The sequence below is a fragment of the Vigna angularis genome, chromosome 3 (genome assembly GCF_016808095.1).
Source record: "Vigna angularis cultivar LongXiaoDou No.4 chromosome 3, ASM1680809v1, whole genome shotgun sequence".
NCBI lineage: Eukaryota > Viridiplantae > Streptophyta > Magnoliopsida > Fabales > Fabaceae > Vigna > Vigna angularis.
The window spans coordinates 9337118-9359447 of record NC_068972.1 but is presented as its reverse complement, the minus strand read 5'-3'; positions in this window follow the sequence as shown (position 1 = coordinate 9359447).

Sequence of the window (22330 nt, the reverse complement as noted above, 5' to 3'; positions counted from 1 at the left end):
TGGTTCAGATTTAAACATGTGATATATTGCATTAATGCAGGGAGAGAAAGAGAAAGATTGTTGAGGATAGTGAGAAGGTGTAGGGTATTTTTGGAATAAAAAAAAATAGTGAAAAAATGTAGAGTATTTTTGAAATATTGGAGTGATGGAGGGAGCAACACCCTTAAAAATATATAAAAAAAAAAAAAAACAGTATTACGCCAGAATGTTCAAATGAATACATAATGCGCATAAAGCTAGGGCCCCTCCTAAGGGAACAGAAAAGAAAATGGAGAAAGTGTTTGGAGTCGAAGTTCATGATTGGAGAATGTAAAAGTCTACTTGGTCATGATGGATTAAATTCTCAAAAAGTCTATTAAATAAAAAGGGAGATTTTGTCATAAATTTTATATTTATTTGAATGAAGGGATAAGATCACTGAATCAGTGTAGTTCATGAATGGCCACTTCCAACTAATTAAATCATAAGGATTGGGATATCCACTTTCCACACTCTCCTAAAACCCTCCAGAAGCCTCTTCTTACTCATTCCAAGTATCAAGAAGAACAAAAAAGTAATTTTATTCTGAATTTGTGTTCACTTATAATGACTTTTTAATAATCTTCTTATCACTAGCAGCAAATAAATATGTAATGTTTTTAAAATTTTAAAAAATTGTTTATAAAAATGTCACTTGGGAGAAGATTTAAAACTATAAGGTAAAAAAGGTTGAATTATTTGTCCTTTATGCGCAATCATGCGTGCGATGTATAAAGTGATTGAGACTTTAGAATAACAAAACAGTTTGGGCTGAATATAATATCACACGTCATCATTCATTCTCTCAAAAACTTCTTGATTCAGACCAATCCAATTATAAATGTGTTAATGCAGTTCTGATCGATTAATCCCATCACGTAAATGGTACAATAAGTTTACTATTTTAAAAGGTCTGGTTATTATAAGAGATATAAACATGTTTTAGTGTATTGTATAACTATTCAGAAGAAAATAAACTATGCATTAACTGCGATTTTTTTTTTCATATATGTATAGTAATTTATATAAAAAATATTTTAAAAATCATAGTAATAATAATATAAAATTAAAGGCTTGTATAAGATTAAAAATCATATATGTAGAGTAATTTTAAAGCCATCAACGGGTAATCCGGCTCGACCCACGAGTTGGGTATCATGGGTTGGTCACTTAGTGAGTCAACTTAACCCGACTCATTTATTAATAAGCTGAAAAAATTCGAATTCGGCCCGAGCTACCATGGGTTGGTGAGAGTTACTCCCTCCGTCACCCTAACTGCTCCTTATACCTTCCCTTATTTTTTCTTATTCCAAAAATATCCTAGGTTAAATATAACTTTTACCATTTAACTTTATTTACCTTTTTCAAAACTTTAATTTTCAGCCTCCACCTTCTCACTTTTCTTTTTCTCTCTAATTACACATAAACCTCACCTCCTCACTTTCTCTCTTCCTCTCTTCTTCACACAGAGAGCCCTCACCCCGTCCCTCTTTCTCTTTGTTTATTCTTTCCTTGCACATTTTTGTGGTTAAAGTTTCCTTCTTTTTGTTCTTTTTTTATATGTGCTCCATAAATGGATGTATGTGGTGTGCTGTGTAAGAAGAAGAAGAGAAATGCAAATGCTTGAACGGATGTGGGAAATTCGTTCAGCTTTCAATAGATCTTGAGATCCATCCATGAATGTCGAGATCCATTGAAGACTGAACAGATTTCCCACATTCGTTCAAGTCTTCGCATTTCAACTCTTTTATTTTTTTTTTGTTTTTAGTTTATTAATTTTTTTTTGTAGATTTTAATTTCTGAACATTATAAATGTTTATTTGTGTAGATTTTACATTAAATTGTAATATTTTTTTGTATAAAAAAATTGTTAAAAAATAAAAAAATTGTTGAAAGAGAAAAAGGAGGGAGGTGAGGGCTGCAGAATTAAAGTTTTAAAAGAGTGAGGGAGTGGGAGATGCGATGTTCAACTAATCTTGGTTTACCTCAATCCTCATGAGAAAAAACTTTTAATTGTAAGACAAAGTGGGAATGGAGAGGTGTAGGGAGCAACATGTGGTGGTGGAGGGAGTAACCCTCTAGATTGGTGGGTTAAACGGGTTGGCTCACCGGCTCATTTAATTATAAGTTTTTCTTAAAATAATTCAAAAAAAAAACAATTAAAAAAAATAATATCATACAATCCAAACATAATCCAAAAACATGTAACAAAGGCGAACAAATAAGTTTTTAATATTGATAATTTTTGTACCACTTGTCCATTTATAATATTAGAGTCTTGAATAGATAAATCTATAATATTTTTCTCTCTTGAAACATCTTCTTCCTTATCACATGATAATGATAAATTTTACCATTATCTGTGGTGTAATTTTGCTACCAAATCAACTTTCTTTGAGCCTAAAGCTTGCTTAAATTCTCGCTTTTATCTGAATTTTGTGAATAAGTCAGTTGAGGTTATACTTAATGATTTTCATCACTAATTCCCTCAATTTTGTATGTTATTGGTATGTTTGGAAGATGATCAATTTATCAAGGAGTTGAAACCTAGGAAGAACAGCAAAAGCACCAAAGTAGAAGGCTGAAGAAGGCGCAGGAACGCCTGGGTGCCCTTTTTTGGGCACTGAGGGCCAAGGGCCACGCAACCATGCTTCTGCGCCTTCTTCGGGGGCGTTGAGCGCTACTCACAATAAATAATTTAATTAAATTAGGTGGGCTGGTGAGTCAACCCGACTCACCACTGGGTGAACCAGGATGAGCCGAGTCCTAAGTGAGCCGGATTGAAAATTATCTCGTATAAAAAAATTACATTTTTTTAAATCCAACCCAGCTCAAACCCTTGGTGAACCAGGTTGGTTCGCGGGTTACATTCCATTTTGATAGTACTAATTTTTATAAAAAATATATATATAATATATAGTGAGAAGTGAAAAAATTGAGAAATGTAAATTGCATTTGTAAAAAATAAGTATTATTATCAAAACCTAAACAGAACAGGGCTGACAAAAGTGATAGTTACTACCTTTTCCTTAACTTGTTATTATAACGATTATTTAAGAAATTCAGAGAATTTATTATTTTTGTTCTTTTTATCGACAAACAAATTCATTAGTAATAATAATTTTAAATTATTAACAGATTTTAAAGTATGTAATTATAACAAATTTTAATATACGTCATTATTGTAACATCCCAAAAATATAACAGATATATATTATGGTAGTCCACAATTCTGATATAGGAGAACAGTTAGGAGTCAAACTTGCAGCTAAGTCTTAATAATTACAGTCATCCCAAAAGTGGCTATAATTTAAAACTTTAAACACCCATGAGAGTATTTCAAGATAGAATAACTTAACTAAGAAATCCTAAACAAACTAAGCTGCAGCATCATCATCATCCAAGGCCTGCTCCAGGGGTACCTCATCCACCTCTGTTCACATCCAAGTGGATGATCATTGCAACAGAAACACGACACAAACAACAGACAAACACAAGAAGAAGGGTGAGCTAGATATACAAAAATCATGTTATACAGTCACACACACATCATGCATAGTTCACTCAAAACATGGTAAATGACATTACAAGACTTGTTGCATTATAAACCGACTCGTCCGAACTAGAATGATTGCCGAGCTATGGCGGGTTATGCACTCGTGGTGGCCTCTACTGTGCTTTGCAAAGCCATTGCCAATGGGTTTCACCCTACCACACTCACGAGGTTAGTCCGTTATCACCCACCTTGGGTCATACTGGAAGCACCCAAGACTAGGACCTCCTGTTACTCCTCACCACATGGATCAATCCTCTCTACTTGAGAATGAAAGACCATTGGAGCGTCAGGAAAACCCCCAAGACTGAGCTACCATGCAAATCATTCTAAACATTCAGGGCACCACCATGAATCTTCTCCTTGAAGATCATGAAATTACGTCGAATAACATAGGGCACCACCATGTAACCTCCCTTTGAGATCCATGGAATTACGTCCATAACATAGGGCACCACCATGTGACCTCCCTTTGAGATCTATGGAATTACGTCCATAACATAGGGCACCACCATGTAACCTTCCTTTGAGATCCATGGAATTACGTCCATAACATAGGACACCACCATGTGACCTCCCTTTGAGATCCATGGAATTACGTCTGTCAACCATACTGTTATACTTACGACAATCACAACTTTGTTTCATACATACTTTCAAACTATAATTCACCCACAATACAACATACCCTCAATCATGTTGCAAAATCAAGCCACCCAAATCAGTTATATAGACATACATACATCCTGGCAGTCAAACAACATCAACCATGTCATAAAAACAACTCATACATTACATACTTTCACAAAACCATCACTTATTAACACAAATTTCTTTAGGACTTTTAATTATCAATACTTAAGTAATTCAAACAGCTTGGAGACCCTCACCAATGGCTCCGGAAGGGTCAAAACCCCCCAGAACGACCTAAAGAACGTCCAAAAATGATATCCGGAACCCCGAAAACCACCAAAAACTGTCCTGGGTGATTTTTCGACGACAATAATCGATTATCATATGTGATAATCGATTATTTGCGAGAGCTTTGAAGAGGATGCAACGCTCTGACTAAAATAATCGATTATCAAGTGAGATAATCGATTATTCTTATCAGTTTTTGACAGCAACGTGATTTTTCTGGTTTTGGTGCATCTTAGACATATCCAAATGAACAAACTAAAATCTGTAACACTAATATTGATATGAAACATGTTTATAGATGAAAGTAAAGTATTGCATTGTTCATTTGGATAGGAATTAGATGTACTAAACCAACTCAATTTCTACTCCAAAACATCTAACTCAATAACTAGAGGACCCCAAACTCAATTCTAACACTTTGTACCTATTATGACCAATTTGGTGACTCAAACAAGTCACAATCCACTTGCTAAAACTGCCCCAATAGCCCAATTATACCCAGAACCCCTAACTCTCAAATTCACTACCTCACTTCCTCCAAAAGGGCCTTTATTTTCATCCTAGTAGAGATCTTTCTTTACCCCAATTGGTCACCAGAGAGTACCCAGATGTCTAAACGCATCAAACTCACCTTCGACGCCAGCACATATGACTAGTCACAACTGACTAGATCAGGCCAGGGCTGCTCTATGATCAGGGATATGCCAACTCAGGTTTTTAAGGTTCCTCTATCCTACCAACAATGTACTCTCATAAAATCCTGCAAACTGTACTATGTGTCCTAGACTCCAATTACCGAAAGGCTATACATCACTTTAATTCTCACGAAACCCTTTTCTTCCTTTTTTTTATATTTCTCAAACAAAAGTTCTTACAGTACCCGTACTGATATGTTAAATATGCAGAAAACTTCATTCCTTTTATCTTCACTAAACCCATCTATATTTCAGCAATCAATTCCATCATAACAACTTACCACCAATACATTTTTACATGCACAATTTTCCAGCATCATAACACAAACCAATTTATACTCAACAGGTACATAAAAATTTAAATCAACCCACCAATTCAGGATTCAACATGCATATATCTCATAAATTAATTTCAACAAAAAATAACTAGCTCCCCTTACCTCAGAGTTGAACTACCAAGCTCACAGGAACACTCCTTTATGGTGTCTCACACCACGAAAATTCCACCACACCCTACAAACCACCCAAGTGGTGACATCAACAACTCTTAGAGCTTGATTTGACAGAGAGTATGAAAAGGAAACTTCACTGGTGACATGCAACCAGTAACGTTGCATGCCCTAGGCTCAAAGACAGCGAATGAAAAAGGGGAAAACGACTTACCGGTTGGAACGGAGAAAACGTTCGATAGAAATGAGGCTCTCTATGCCGCAAACGCTTGGGTAGCGCCTATCTCGAATTCTCACGGTTCAGAGAGTTGGAAATCTAGAGAGAAGGCAGAGAAAGCTTTAGGACACAAGAGTTTAAAGAGAGGAAAGAGCTCAGGAAAGTTAGAAATCTGAGGAACCCTTTCTATGGTCTGGTTAGCCTTAGAGTGATGGACCTATTTGCCCTCATGTAAGGCCCAATGACCTAATAATTTATCAGACCCTTACAATTATAAACAAAAAAAATCGTTAATAAATTTTTTTAATAATTTAAATTTATTAATAAACTTGTTTTTATTGATATTTTAAATATTTTTGTGATGTGTGAAGAACTTGATTTTATGTGAAAACCAATAACATGTAACATCGTCATGGTATACCTTCCAAAAAGAGAGAGGAAAAGAAAATTGACAAGGCTAGTAAAATAATATCTATTTGGAACTTTTTAAAGAGACACTAAAGAGAAATAAATATATATATATATATATATCTGTGTGTTTATTTGTGAGTGTGAAATATGACGATGCTATTATACATAGGAATAATCTCTTGCATGCATAGTTGGTGATGCCAAGTAGTGATTGATTATTGATTATTGAGGAAGAAGGTATGTCTTGGTGGTGGATTCTGACATGTGGATAAGTATGTCCGAATTCTACAAAATTAATATAATAATGTGATTGCATCTTGGTCGAAATAGACACAATATCTTATTAAGGTTCTGCCATTTTTTTTTTTGTTTTTAAGGCCAAAGACAAATCTTCTGAGCGAAAGACCATTTTCATCATTTTTTATTATTATTATTCATTTTTAAATCAAGCTTGGCCACATGTATATCATTCATTCATTATGTTTTTGTTTTAAATTGGAACACCAGGAACTTTCAACTAGTTCAAGATCACTGAAACAATAAATAAATAAAAAAATCAACGTCTCATGAGTCATATCATACCAAGTGCAGAAATGCATTTAAATAATGACAATCCAAAAGAAAGAAACCTTCTTGGCAATGTTTTTATAGCTAAAACGCAAGTCTAAATCAAACAATGTGATGAAAATAACTTGCATTATATCAACCAAAATAAAGAGACAATAATAAAAAATAATTGTTGTATGCACAAAAATAATGAAGATAATTTATAAAGATGAAAGCTTGTCAACTTTCAAAACTAATACAGTATGTTTTAATGATAACGTTCACATGTCTTGTAATGTTTTTTCCTCATGTCAAGCAATATTTTGCTTTTGTATACAATGTTTTCCTTGTCATAAATACAACTATTTGCAATACTTTTATTCAGTATGATTCCCATTTCAGATCATGTGTTTATCATGTTTTTTTTTTCTTTCACATTTCAAATAACAATAGTTATATATGTTAATGTATGTTAAAATTATTACTCATCATTTTTAAAGCTGTCGTCCAGTACATGAGTCGGTGCATATCATATAAACTCATACAGTAATGCAAATTATGTATTCAAATTTGTAAGCTTAAAATATCATGATCTCTAACGAAGAAAAAACAAATAAATTTCAAATGATTAATTTTATAAACGTTCTTTTGGTTCAATTTAAAATGGATTATGGTTCTCAATGCAAGATCTGTAACCTAATCAAATTAATGAAAAAAGAAGTTAGTTTTGGATTTTATTGATTTTTGGTTTGTTGAGATATTGATATTTTAGGGTAATTATTGTAGTTTGTATATTGAGTAGATCTATATCATTCATAGTTCATGCCATTGTTGCTACATTGGCTACCTTTTAACTTTTGTCTTCACCGTCCTAATGCATTAGTCTAGATCTACAAAAGAAAAATATTAAAACCCAATCACTTTGTACGTTTCTAATGAGATGAGTCAAAATAAAAACATAATCAATTAATAATTATAGTCATGTCCTCCAATTATTTGCACAATCCAAATATAATATTTGTCGTTTTTAATAGATTTTAATTCTATCATTAAAATTGAAATGCTCTAGACTTTATAAACTATTGTGATTCGCTTCACAAAAGTTATATTTTAATTAAAAAATACATAACTCTAGTTCATATGTCTTTTGTTTTCAATGTCATTGTGAGCCAATATAATTTTCAGTTTCACCCGGTTCAGGTTGTGTTAAACGTATGTGTCCTGTGTTTTCAAAGTTCATTAATACTTTGTTATTTTTACCTTAATGTGAAATTCTATCGATTAATTTAGAGTCTGCAAACATAAAGGTTGTTTTAAGTTTGGGGAAAATTAATGTTTTGTTTACCTCATCGAGTATTATAGCATCGTTAAAATCTTGATCAATTTTATACATAATTTTAATGCGTTTTCAAACTCATTGATAACTTATTCTGTTTTCCGTTTGGGCCTGATAAACATAAAAATTGTTGAGAATAACTCTGAGTCAAATTTCAAAACTGTGAAATAATAAATTAATATGAATTTATGAACAAGTACATATATATATTTTAAATAAATACAATAAAAAATTACAATCAGGTGGTTGTGTTTCTGTGGGGTTTTTCTCTTCTGATACTCTTGAGTTGGTAAGACGATAACCTGTAAGTAAATCGTTAGAAAAATATATAACTAGCAGGGCAGATAATTATTATAATGCATAATTAAAATAAAAGATGTTCTAGAGTCGATCATAAGTGATCGTTAAATATTACAGTCCATAAAATACGCAGATAAGGCAAATAAACAAAAGCAAATAAAGGGTGTTCGGAATTTGATCACTCGTGATCGTTAAGTTACAAATAAAAAAAAAAAATAAAAAAAAAATAAAAATAAAAATAAAAATTTTAACGGAAAAATTCTCGAACGGGTTGTGGTGGTCTAAGGGAGAGCTCCGTCGAGGGAGCTCTGGTTCGGAATGTGAGAAGCATGGGTGGAGGGATTTGTCGTTCGTCCCTATCATCTTCGATGATGATTGGAACGGGGAACAAATTCAGCAGCCTCGGCGCCCTCATAATTACCCAGCCATTTTCTAAAAAAAAAAAATAAAAAAAAAATAAATTTGGTGTCAATAATAGAAGGGGAAGAATAATATAATTTAAATAATAAAAATAGTGGTAATTAGGGTTCTTACCATACATGTATAGCGGTAACTGAGAAAATTGAGTGCCACTGGGGTCTATCTCCGCTTGCCAGCGCCTGACCCGGTTACCGTGATTGTTGAACCAGCAGTGTACATTATATTCACTGACTTCTCCGAAGGCCCTGAGTCGAGATGCAATCTCGACGACTTGGGCTCTGCTGGGATGTGTGACCCCGTAGTTGAAGATATTGGTCATCATTTTGACCTGATCATCAGTAGGTTTCCACCGCTGACCGTTGTACCTCTCCATCTCCATCTCATTCATCCTCCTTCTCAGAGTGTTTCTAAAGCATAAAAATAATGAAATAAAATAAAAAGAACAAAACAAAAATTGTCAGTGTTTTCTTGATTTGTTTTGGTTCCTTTTAAGTTTACTTCGTCCAGGCGGTCTTTGTTGTTTGGTGTCTAGTCTCTGGTCTGTTTCACGGTCCTCGCAAAGGTTACTAATCAGATCTATGTCCATTCGTCTTTGTCCATTATTGTCCATGTTCGGTTCATACAAATAAAATTCCTCTTTTTAAGTTTTCTGTTTTTATGGGGTACGTGGCGTTGTTCTACCCGATTGTCTCTGCCATACCCTCAATCGAGGGGAGATTAACGTCTGGTTTCCAGCCGATATACCCCTTATCTTTGTTAAGGCAGTGTGTTCTTAGATTTTTAGTTAATAAAAGGAAAATAGAAGAAGAGGAAAGTAAATGCAGGAGCAGAAGTGAAAATAACAAAACGGAAAGTAAAGAAGAAAGCAGAATGTAAGTGCGAGTAATAAAAGTTCAGAAAAGAAATAGTGTGTGAAAGGAAGCAAGAAAGAAGAAAGGAAAGAAAAGAAGTAAGAAGTAAAGGAGAAGGAGGAGCTGGGTAAAGAAAATGAAGATATAAGAGAAAAGAAGTGCTTACTTGAGGCGGAGCAAAACCTTGGAACGGGAAGATTGAAGTTTGGCTAGAAAGGGCTCCCGATCTCACGTTCAAGATCTCCGATCTCCAACTCTCAGGGGTTCAGATCTCGCGAGCTCCCACACTCAGAACTCTCAGTGCTCAGATCTCTCTCTCAGATGCTCTCAGATCTCAACGTTTCGAAATGTCGCCCAACGCGGCTAGCACCTCGTTTTATAGCCAAGGAACCTTACTGTGTCTACAGTTCCGGTCACGCATACCGGAACCTTCAATAGTATCGGTTAAAAAAAAAAAAAAAAAATTATGCGGTTTTTGCCACATTTTGGGAGTAAGAAACATTCAATTAGAGAGGATCTCTTACTATGTGAGTAAGGTAATAGTTTTGACCTGATTTTGGTGTGAGACATGATATGTAGGTTGGCATAAAGTTGTCTCTTGGTATGTGGTGGAAGTTGTCCAGATAAGCTCTTTAAGCGGTGGGAACTGCCCGGATAAGTTTGCTATATGAGTTGTGGTATGGCAACTCTACCTAAGACATAGAGGACAAGATGAGAGTGACGTATCTCAACTTGTGTTGGTAAGCTTAATTTTCGAGGACGAAAATTTTGTTGTTGGGGAGAATGTAAGGACCGTATATTCTTTGGAAAAGAATTGTGGTGGAGGTGGGTCTCATGTGGGTGGCTGCACGTTTCTGGAAGAGGGAGGGGCAGCTACCTAACAGTAGATGGTGCAACTGTAAGTGGTGGGGCTCCATTCTTTCGGCAGCATCAAAATGGGTAGTGGGTCTTCCCACTTTGGAATGCTTCAGCCACCAAGGGAGACACCATCATCTCCTTCGTTAGTGGACACTGCACCTAGGAGTGGAAGGGAACGGTTGTGGTTCTTCCAGCAGGGGAGGGGTTCAATTTAGTTGTTTTCCTTAAAGGTAAGAAGCCATGGATTCATGGGGTGTTAGTTCTGAACTTTGGGAAGAGTAGAATTCTTGTTGCCATATCTCTGAGAGGGGTGTTCGGTACTGCATCTGGAGGAGCAATAGGCTTGCTGCAAAATCTGGAAAGGGAGAGCTGGCACTGTAGCAGAGGACTGGAACAGCAGAGGGAAGAGGAACACAGTGCAAAGATTGGTTCAAGATTTGCTAGGAGGTCTTCAAGAGGTAAGGGGAGTTAGATTTTATTCGTTTGATTGTTGAATGATGCTGTGGTTGATGCAAATCTGGGTATTTTTGAGTTGAAAAATGAAGTTTCTGAGTTCTGGAACACTGCACGCGATTCTGCAGAATTATGCAGAAACGCCGTTCGTCCAATTTAATTTCAAATTGGACGTTCGTCCAAAATAGCTAACGTTCGTCCATATGGTTTTGTTAACGTTCGTCCTATTGTTAAGAGCGTTCGGTTTTGTTCAGCGAACGTCAACGTTCGTCCTTTAATCCTATTTTAGCGTTCGGTCTCATAGTATTGACTGTATGTGAATTCGTCCAAACAGTAATTACATGTTCGGTTTTGTAGTATTTGCCTATATACGTTCGGTCTCTTCGTGTTTAATCTGATAGTGTTCGTCTTATTGAGCGTTCATTCAAACAGTATTCTTTGTAATCTGATAGTGTTCGTCTTATTGAGCGTTCATTCAAACAGTATTCTTTGTAATCTGATAGTGTTCGGCCTATTAAGTGAGCGTCCAAACAGTATTCGTCCTCTTAGTGATCAAATAGTATTCGTCCGTGCTTTTGAGCGTTCGTCCCAGTGAGCGTTCGTCCAGAGAGCGTTCGTCCTTCCCAGTGAGCGTTCGTCCCAGTGAGCGTTCGTCCAGAGAGCGTTCGTCCTTCCCAGTGAGCGTTCGTCCCAGTGAGCGTTCGTCCAGAGAGCGTTCGTCCTTCCCAGTGAGCGTTCGTCCCAGTGAGCGTTCGTCCAGAGAGCGTTCGTCCTTCCCAGTGAGCGTTCGTCCCAGTGAGCGTTCGTCCAGAGAGCGTTCGTCCTTCTCCGCGAGCGTTCGTCCCAGTGAGCGTTCGTCCAGAGAGCGTTCGTCCTTCCCAATGAGCGTTCGTCCAGTGAGCGTTGTCCTTAAATAAATAGTATGTGCGTTCGTCCTTAAGTTGCATATATGAGCGTTCGTCCAAATAAATGGCGTTCGTCCAATAGTGGAGCGTTCGTCCAAATTGTGGAGCGTTCGTCCAAATAGTGAAGCGTTCGTCCTTAACACATTGATTTTCGTCCTTAAATTTAGTGAGCGTTCGTCCTTAAATTGAGTGAGCGTTCGTCCTTAAATTGAGTGAGCGTTCGTCCTTAAATTGATTTGAGCGTTCGTCCTTAAATTGAGTGAGCGTTCGTCCAATAGTGTCCAGTGAATAGTACTCGTCAAAATAGTATTTTACAAATATGTTGAATTTTAAGTTCCTTTGCTTTCGGATTGAATTATGTGTACCAATGTTTGGAATATTATCTATGATATGAATTATGTGAATGTATGAGATATGTTGGGATAATATGGTGGTATCTGATTTTTCATAATTGGGGTTAAGATTCAAAGTAACAGTAAGTTATGTTATTTAAATATTTCGGTTGCAATTTATGAATGCATGTTCATGTAATCAAGATTGGTTGAAAGGGTATGGTTGTAAGTGGTTTATGATGTACATTGTTGATCCAAAAGAAATATCATGAGATTTAAAATGGTCGGATTGAATCGGAAATTTAGATCTCTCGGTGAGATCAGTTGGTGTAAAGAATGAATGTGGGAAGCTTAGCCGGTTGTTCATCCTGATGTTCCGTGAGTACTCGTCCTCACGTAGAGGGGGTACGTCATGTGTGGGAACGGCAGGAGGTCCTAGTCCTAGGGTATCGGGACAGATAGGACTAACCTCGGGTGGCAGCTGATGAGAGTTCCAGTTACTACATCACCCGGGTGCACGAACATCGAAGCTACACAGAATTCATTCTAGTCCGGACGAGTCTGTCTATGAAGTAACGAGTCGGTCTATAAAGTAACAAGTCGGGGTATAAAGTAACAAGTATTGTAGATGTCAATTTACTATGTTTGGATGACTTTTGCATGTTGTATGAATGGATGAAATTATGGTTTAATGAATATGCTCTAATTGTTCTTTTATACGAATCTAAGTATGATAACATTGAATTTAACTGTTCTATCTGTATAACATGTTTTTATATCTAGCTCACCCTTGCATTGTTTTGTTATGTGCTGTTTGGGTATGTTTCGTTGGCGATGATCATCCACTTGGATGGGAGCAGATGTTGTCGTGGAGTTTCCCTTGGAGAAATAGCTGGAGGTTGTTGATATTGTGGAGTAATCTTCTTAGAATTTCTTGATTAAACACTTGTAGTGTTTAATCCTTTCAACTGTTTAAGCTTAAATTTTCAGTTTCTTTTATTTCTGGATGACTGTAATACCACATTTAATTACACGTCATACTCTGACTGTTCTCTATATTTGAATGTTAACGCCCTTATTATAAAATATTGATTATTATATAATTGGGATGTTACACATGTCCTCCAATTATTTGCACAATCCAAATATAATATTTGTCGTTTTTAATAGATTTTAATTCTATCATTAAAATTGAAATGCTCTAGACTTTATAAACTATTGTGATTCGCTTCACAAAAGTTATATTTTAATTAAAAAATACATAACTCTAGTTAGTTATTTCATTGTGTAAATCAGTATAAATTTTATTTTAAAACCTAATTTTATAAAGTTAAATTAATATAATATTAAAATTATTTAGAGTGTTTTTAATACAATTTATTATTTATTGTATCACTTGTTGTAAAATATTATTAAATCATCTATAAATATCTAGTTTCAAGTACGAGATCTGTATGTCTCAACATGAAAAATACGAGTTGAAAATTATGATTAACAAAGACAAAGATAAAGACAATTTATATAATATATGAGTAGATATAAATTTTTTATTTTTCAATCAATTTTATAGAAAGGTTAAGTTAATTTAAAGATATCTTCTTTTCTACCATGATAACCAAATTCATGTTATCATTATGAAATTTCTTTATAAAATTAGGGACTACATACGACCATTAAAAATGAAACTAGAGAATAAATTATAGATTATGAAATAAATGTTGATCTGAAAGAGCATTTTGAAAACTATTAATCACTCAATTGTTATACGTGTTTTTTAATCATAATACTAATTAAGATGACAACAGGTCAGGTCGGATACGGATAGTACCTACCCGCAACCTGACCCGACAAAAAAATTTCACCCGTTATTCAATCTGCTGCTGCATGTTACTCACTTAAAAATATCTGCGGGTATTTTAAAACCTATATCCTGTAGATATCCACGGATATTCGTAAAATATTTAAAAAAATATATTTTTATAAATTATTAAAATAAAATTATAAAAATTATAAAATATATAAAAAATGTAATATAAATTATTAAATATAAATATTATTTTAATTTTAATTAAATTTAACTTAATAAAATATAAATTAAATTTTTATTTTTTGCGGGTAACGGATATCTATAATACCTGCACCCGACCCATTTATAAGGGTATTAAAATGCTCCTATCCACAACTCACAGATAGTAAATATCTATAGGTTATCTGTCGCGGATTTTATCAGAAACACGAATTTTTTTGTCATCTTAGTACTAATGATATTATTAAAATTTGACATTTTATATTGTTTTAAAATATGATAAATATTTTGAGATAAACTAAATATCTAAAGTGACGTGTAATAATAGACTTGGTAAGTCAAGTTGTTTGTCTAGATAAAGAATTTGCTAGAAATTATATAAAAGTATTGACTCTTTCCAAAATAGAAGCAATTTCTTTGAACGTGGCGTGTATGTATGGTGTCCAAGTTCAACGTAACTCTGTTCCACCAACCATATGTTTGACAAACAATTAAATAAAAATCTGTTTATTAATAATTGATGCCAAGGATTTATCTATTATATTTTAAATTAAATGAATCCCTTTATTAATATATGAAACGGATGGAAAATAATTTGATTACATTTTCATAATTAATTTCTTTTAAATGGATTGATATCCAATAAAAATTAAGGGATGAGCTTAATTGAATTTTCATTAAATTGAATAAGATTAAATTAAATTTTCAATAAATTAAAATGAATTATTGAATTTTTTTTACCTTATCCATCATAATCCATAATCCAAAGTAAGATTTATCTAACTCATCATCTTGTTATCCTTATCTATGTATATAACATTAGTGTAAGAAGGTTACACGGTCAATTAAAATTATTATTTATATTGTATTTTAAAATAATGATTAAGTAATTAAACAACATTATTATTATGAATTTTAAAACAACCATTGTAAAAAATTAATAGTTTTTTACGGTAATAATTTATGATTTGCAGAAATACAAAATTATTTTTCCTCTACATGACCTATTTTCTTTGAAGAAATCCATAAATACATAAGGAATCGACATATAGATTCAGAAGCATATGGCAAATATCTTATCAATACAGTAAGATGTTTTTCTAATAAAGAAAGTATATATATATATATATATATATATATATATATATATATATATATATATATATATATATATATAATCATTTTAAAAAATTTCAAGTTTTGAGCTTTCTAAACACGACAAATATTCTTTATCGTAAAATCATAAATTAAATACGAAAAAGGCATATATCACTGTAATAAAAAAATGTTATGATTGGAACTATTGTATGCAACAATGATATCATTGGTTAATATTTTTTTCAAAATCAATTGACAATGACGTGTAAAAAGTAAATTAAATGTAAAAGTAACGTACCGTTTTCCAGGAAATAAATGAAGATAATGACAAGACAGACATTTCACTTTTAGAGAGAAAAAATAGTATCCATTTGAAAAATGATATTTTGATAGCCTTTTTGTAATTGTTAAAAGTATTTGTAATTGTGAAAAAAATAATGAATATAAAATAATTATATAAATTTATCAGGTTATAATAGATCATTGTCGGATCTGTTTTCACAAGGATCTGAAGTAGCGAATGTGAATGTCTCCAAGCACGTTCATTCACATTAATTATTTCAGAGACAACGCGTACGATACCATAAACCTTAACGTCTGTTTCAGACGAAAGCGGAAAATCGAAAGCGTAAGTTTCCATCAAACTAATTAATCAAATTGGCTGCTACAATGCATTCTCGGAATATCATAAACATGAAAATATTTTATATATTACAAGTTGGTGTTAATATATTATAAATTAATTTTATGTTTAATTAATACGAAACTTCTAACATATTAAATATTTATAAAATATATCAAAATTTAAATAAAACTTGTTTGATATTTTTATTTGCACTGAATGACTGCACGATGACTATGACAAAAAAAATAACGCCGGATAGGTATTGTCTGTGACAAAGAAACAAATCAATCCCACGAAAATTAAGGTAAATCATGATTAAGGATAATGAATCGGGATTGGACCAATATTAAAACATCACTAATATTGGACCTATGCCAAAAATTATAAATATAAGTCAAAGAGGAGAGATAGATGGTAATATTTACTATGCATTTATTACTGTTACATTGAATTATCAAATGGTTCACGTATTGACTTTGACATCGAAACATCTTAATAGATACACCTCCGAACGAGAAAACGGGACAGAAAACCAAAAAACAAGACCAAGCAATGAAAGAGAACAAATTGTGAATAATGTGTTTGGTGACTCGACTTTGTAACCGAAACACTTTCATTATACATAAATTGGAAAACAACAAGATAATATTTTGGAAAAAAAAACATTTGTTAATTTGAATCTACGTTGTTCATAACTGGAACAGTTTATTCTTCCAATACATTTTCATTTTTACTGGCACATTGAATTGATGCTTAAATTTGTAAAAGAAATTCCTAAACTTTCAATTTTGTGATGGTGACTGAACGTTGGTTTGGTGATGAACGTGAAGATGTATGTTTGGTGGACAAGGTTATATGTTACGTACTGGCTGAGAATTTGGAACGTTGTTCACAGTAAGACCACATGTTGGATGTTTTATCCTGCTGTGTTTTTTCTTGGGATCAAACAACAGCACTCCATCACATGCTTCGGCTCATCTTTTAATAATTTACGAGTGAAATTTGTTATATGTTTGATTTAGATGTATGATGTGTATATAATAATAACTTGTGGAATTTATAAACTAATATTAAAAGGTATAGTTGATGCTTTTATATGATGTCTCATTTTATCCGTTAACAAAATACTGTCAAGTTGCCCTCATAGACTCTCGGAATATTCTAAAGCATCTCTTTCAACAAAATGATAATTTGTGTGCAATGAGTACCGTATGCTTCTTTTGGATTTTAGTTAGTTCATGTTGAATATGAGTTTTAAAATAACTATTTTTAAAAGGTGAATATTCTTTGGTTTTTCCGACTTGATAATAATGTTTTGGAGCAAGTAAAAATTAAATTAAAAAGCAATGTGAATCGCTTGTAAAAATAAATTACATATTTAAAAAAATGTTTTCATATTTAAATTGGTTTTAATTTGTGAATTTTCTAAAAGAAAATATTTGTCATAACTTTATAATTGATTAAGTTGTGTTTGTTTGAAGATGAGAGGAGGAGGAGAAAATAAAAAGGAAGAGAATTGAGCAAAAAGTTCTATAGGCAAGGTGAGTTAATAAATAATGGAGACATGCATATATAATCATTTTAACTAGAAATTTTGTATATAATATATAAAAATTCCATTATGATGAGTTGGTGTGATGATGGAAAAATATTTTGTATGATGGATTTTAAGTCTAACTCAACCCCAAAGAACCGGCTTTGATGGTGAGGTTTGTACCCACTTATATATTATAATTTGGCCTTATCTCTAGTTGATGTGAGACTTCCAACACACCCACTTCATGCTGAAGTATAGACATATCGAGCGTGAGAGTAAAATTAATGGGTGGTCCGATAGTAGGTGGAACAGAATGTCCACATAGATCTCGCTAGGATAAGCTCTAACTATGACTCTGATACCATGTCAAGAGACAACGAGTGTAACAGAATGTCCATATAGATCTCACTTGGATATGTTCCAACCATGACTTTAATACCATGGCTCTGATACATATTATATAGTAGTTTTATGGGATTAAATTTGGCTTAAAACCACTTTCTAATAAAATTTATTATACTAAATCCAATGGAGACTCTAATGAGTATGTATATTTAATTATCTACATGAGGAGGATGAGGTAAATTATGAGTATTTTATCCTTAGATATTTTTAAATTTTATTTAAGTATTTTTGTTTTAAAATCAAGTAATTAAAATAAAATTATTAATAAAAAAATTAAGGTTAAAATTTAACTTTATTATATTTCTTTTTGTTTAGATTCATGAAAGTTATTTTTAAACAATTAATTTTTTTTAAATTTATATTTTGGTGTAACCTTTACATTTGTTTTTAAGAAGACTAAATTTATTTATTTTAGTAAAGTGATTTGAATTGGATTTCGAAATTTATTTATTTTTATGTAAGTTTATATTTTAAAGATTTATTTTTAAATAATCTTATTTCAAATTAAAAATATATATAAAAAGATCTATGGGTATAGAAAAAATATCAAAGACTAGTAGCATTACAAGTATTGTGATTAGTTTATTTTAGCACTACTCAACCACCTATTATCCTCCTAAATTGGACGTCTTCATGATCAATTATGCATAATGCATAATATCTTTTTATTAAAATCTCACATTACTATTGGATATAAATCTCAAATACAACCCTTTTTCTCATTTAAGAAAAAAAAGCACACACTATTAAAGATATAATTAATAGTCATTTCTTATATTTTCTCACATTTTTTTATTCATTTTAAACAAATAACCATTTAAACTAATTACTCATTTTTCATTTTATTCCATGACAAAGAAATAAGGTCACTCATTTTTTTTTCATTTAAGAAATTGATATCACTCTACTTAAAATCTTAAGACAATAGATTAATGGATTTTCACATTTATATGATGTTTCATTTTCTCATTTTTATTTAACGTGAGACTTAAAATCATACTTGAATTCTCAAGGTATATCAATTAGACAATTGACAATTATCACATGCATGCTGCTTGAGTAAATTATTTAAGCAACCTTACTTCTTAAAATAAGAAAGAATATTCTTACATTAACGAATTTACTTCACTTTATAGATACCAACTTCATAGGAGAGAGAATCTGTGACCTCTCTCTTTTAAATATAATTGTTTTTATTTTTCTCTCAAGTACTTACTCATTAAATGATTATCTCTTTTTATCATATTGTTCAAGCATCACAATAATGCTTAAGCGAGGAAAAAGTTGCGGCCAATTTTCATAAAACACTATATACCATTGTTATACTTTAAGGACAACTTCTGGACTTGAGCATAAAGTGTTATAGAATAAAAAAAATTGTTTCGCCATCTCTCTCGTTCAATTTTCAAATCATAGGTTGAGCTATGTGCTTGCTTGAATGATACACAGTAAGAATGATACGTGTAATAATTACACATGTAATGATTACTAAATAATACATATAATGATCACATACTAAAAAATCACTAAGAATGATGATACCAGTGATATTAATCCAAAATTACAAAATTTCTAGATCAAAGTATGGTTTCAATCATTATTGTACTAATTACACTATGTTTGTATCATCTAAAACACCAAATGTACATTTCAATTATTGTTACAATTCACTTCAACTAAATTCAATCACTCTAATCAGTAATACAAAATATATAGTTGTGTACAATATATCTTTAAATATTTCCACTCCAATTTATAACAATACACTCTAATCCATATAAATCAAACCAAATGAAATAAATGTAACTAAATAAACTCTATAACTAAAAGGTAGTATGCGTAACAAACAAAAAGAATTTCAAAGTCTTTCAACCATCCAAAGTTAATATCTCCCCTTAATCAGGTACCGATCGTACTATTTACCTGCAGTTTATTAGATAACTCGGGATTTCTTTCAAAATCCAAGAAAAAAATATAAAAATATAGAGTTTATAATTATCAGCCTATCTCGGTTCATTCAGAATTCTCTTTTAAGGAGTATACACCATTATTAAACTGACTTGTTTGACCAAGAAAAGATATAGAGAAAATGTGGAGAATATATTAAAAGAAGATTTTTTTATAAAGAATAAAATAGTTGTAACTTTCCTGAAAATTTTTTATTCTTTATATAGTTGAAATATATTAAAAAAAGGTCTCACGGAAAGGAAAAAGATTTTTCACTTGTGAATAAAGCTGTTTTTGTTATAACAATTTTAAAAAGGTTAAGTTTATTGTTTTATTAATAAGTATAATTGTATATATCATCATGAGTTAAAAAAAGGCTACCTCCTTTCATTTTTCTAGTTTTTTAAAATTAATCCTAAAGGAATTTTATGAGTTCTTCAAAAACTGTAACCAGAACTTAGTTGTTTTTAGGTTTAATGGTTTAATTGGTTCTTAAATTTAATGGTTAGTGTCAACTTCGTTCCTCTTTTTAAAAATTGTTCAATTTCGTTTTCACTCTGTATAATTGCACCATCAAGTTCATTCTGTTAATTTTAAGTAACGAAATTAATTGTGTGCTGATATAACAAAAAGAGTTGGTCACTTTTTCCTCTCTCTCGTATGCTCCTCCATCTCTTTCTCCCTCTCCTTTAGTCCTTTGTGTCCATCTTTTTCTCTCTCTTCTCTAAGCCCATTTTATTCTCTCTACTCCTTCATTTTTGTAAAAAAGTTCATTCCTTTAATCATGAACCAACTTTTCATTACAAACCCAAAATCCTACATAATACACATGCTCTCATATGCTTGTAAAGATAGTTTATACCGCAACACAACAAGGTTTATTATAAAATATATATATATATTTATATTTTTTTTCATGTTCTCAATTCTTCCTCTTCTATTTCTCTATTTTGCTTTATGTAATGATTAATTCAAATCCTAAATAATAATAATTATTATTATTGAAAGTTTCACATCGACTAGAGATAATATCAATTTAGAGTATAAGTGGGTGCAAACCTCACCTTATAAGCTAGTTTGTGGGGTTGAGTTAGACTTAAAGTCTCACATTGATTAGAGATAAGGCTAATTTAAAGTATATAAGTGAATGAAAATCTCACCTTAGAAGTCATTTTGTGGGTTGAGTTAGGTTTAAAGTTCACTTTTTTTTTCCAGAGAAATAAAGGAGCATAATAACTGAATTTGGAAAGCAATTAAGCAATTAAACCTTATTTTTATAGCTATAGCAGAAAAAAATAATAAAAACTGAGTGTATATAAAAAAATAGATATTTCGTTTTTTAATATATATATATATATATATATATATATATATATATATATATATATATATATATATATATTTTGAATTTATTCAGATTAAAGAAATAACACGATTCTCACTGTTTATGTACTGAATTTCGGCCATAACTTTATTATAATCTCACTATATTCCGTTCTATATAAGTAAGTGCAAGTTTTTAGTTTGAGAATATACTCACATCACTAAAAAGAGAAAGTATATGAGAGCACCAATTTGATAAGGTAGAAGAGAAAAGGAAAAATTATTTTTCTATTATTTCGATAACTAACAAAACTATTAAGCAAATTAGATATAAGTTTTTCTTATAACAATAACTATACCAGATATACCAAATTTATATATAAAAAAAAACAGAAAACAACATAAAAATAAAGATTAAGATAATATAATAGTGGATAATCTTCAGAATAAAAAAGTATATTGTGTTTTAATATTTTTGTTACTTGTAATTATTAATGGGATAGCGAAAATTTGTGACGTAATTTATAGGTGGTAGTTGAATTCAAATTATGTCATTATCATTGTTCCGTATTCATATATTTAGGAATAAAAACTTTTATGTATAACTGATCTACTGTTATGAATTGAATTGATATTCTTCCTCTCCTATCACTTTTTATCACATTTAATCACTCTATCTTGTTCTTTCTTGTATATCTTTTCAAGTTAATAATAAGTATAAATAATAAAACAATAATAATAATAATAGGTTTTGAAAGAAAAAATGAACACTTATTGATATTGAAATTAGAATAAACTTCTTCTCATGTTATAATTTTTTTATAGTTTCATATCTTATTTTACATTTCACAGCTCCTAAAAGCAGTTTTCCCATCACATCTTGAAAAATGCTAAACACACCCCCTGCCTATGAGGTAGATATATTAAGCAAAAGATAAATAAAAGGAAAAAACAATAAATAAATAGTACAATAATATAATCTCATTAAAAGATGACAATATAACCAAAATAAACAAGAAAAGTAACAAATAATAAGTTACTATTTTGATTATTCGAAATGCATAGTATAAACGGGGATGGTGATGATTTTGTTGGTTTAAAAGT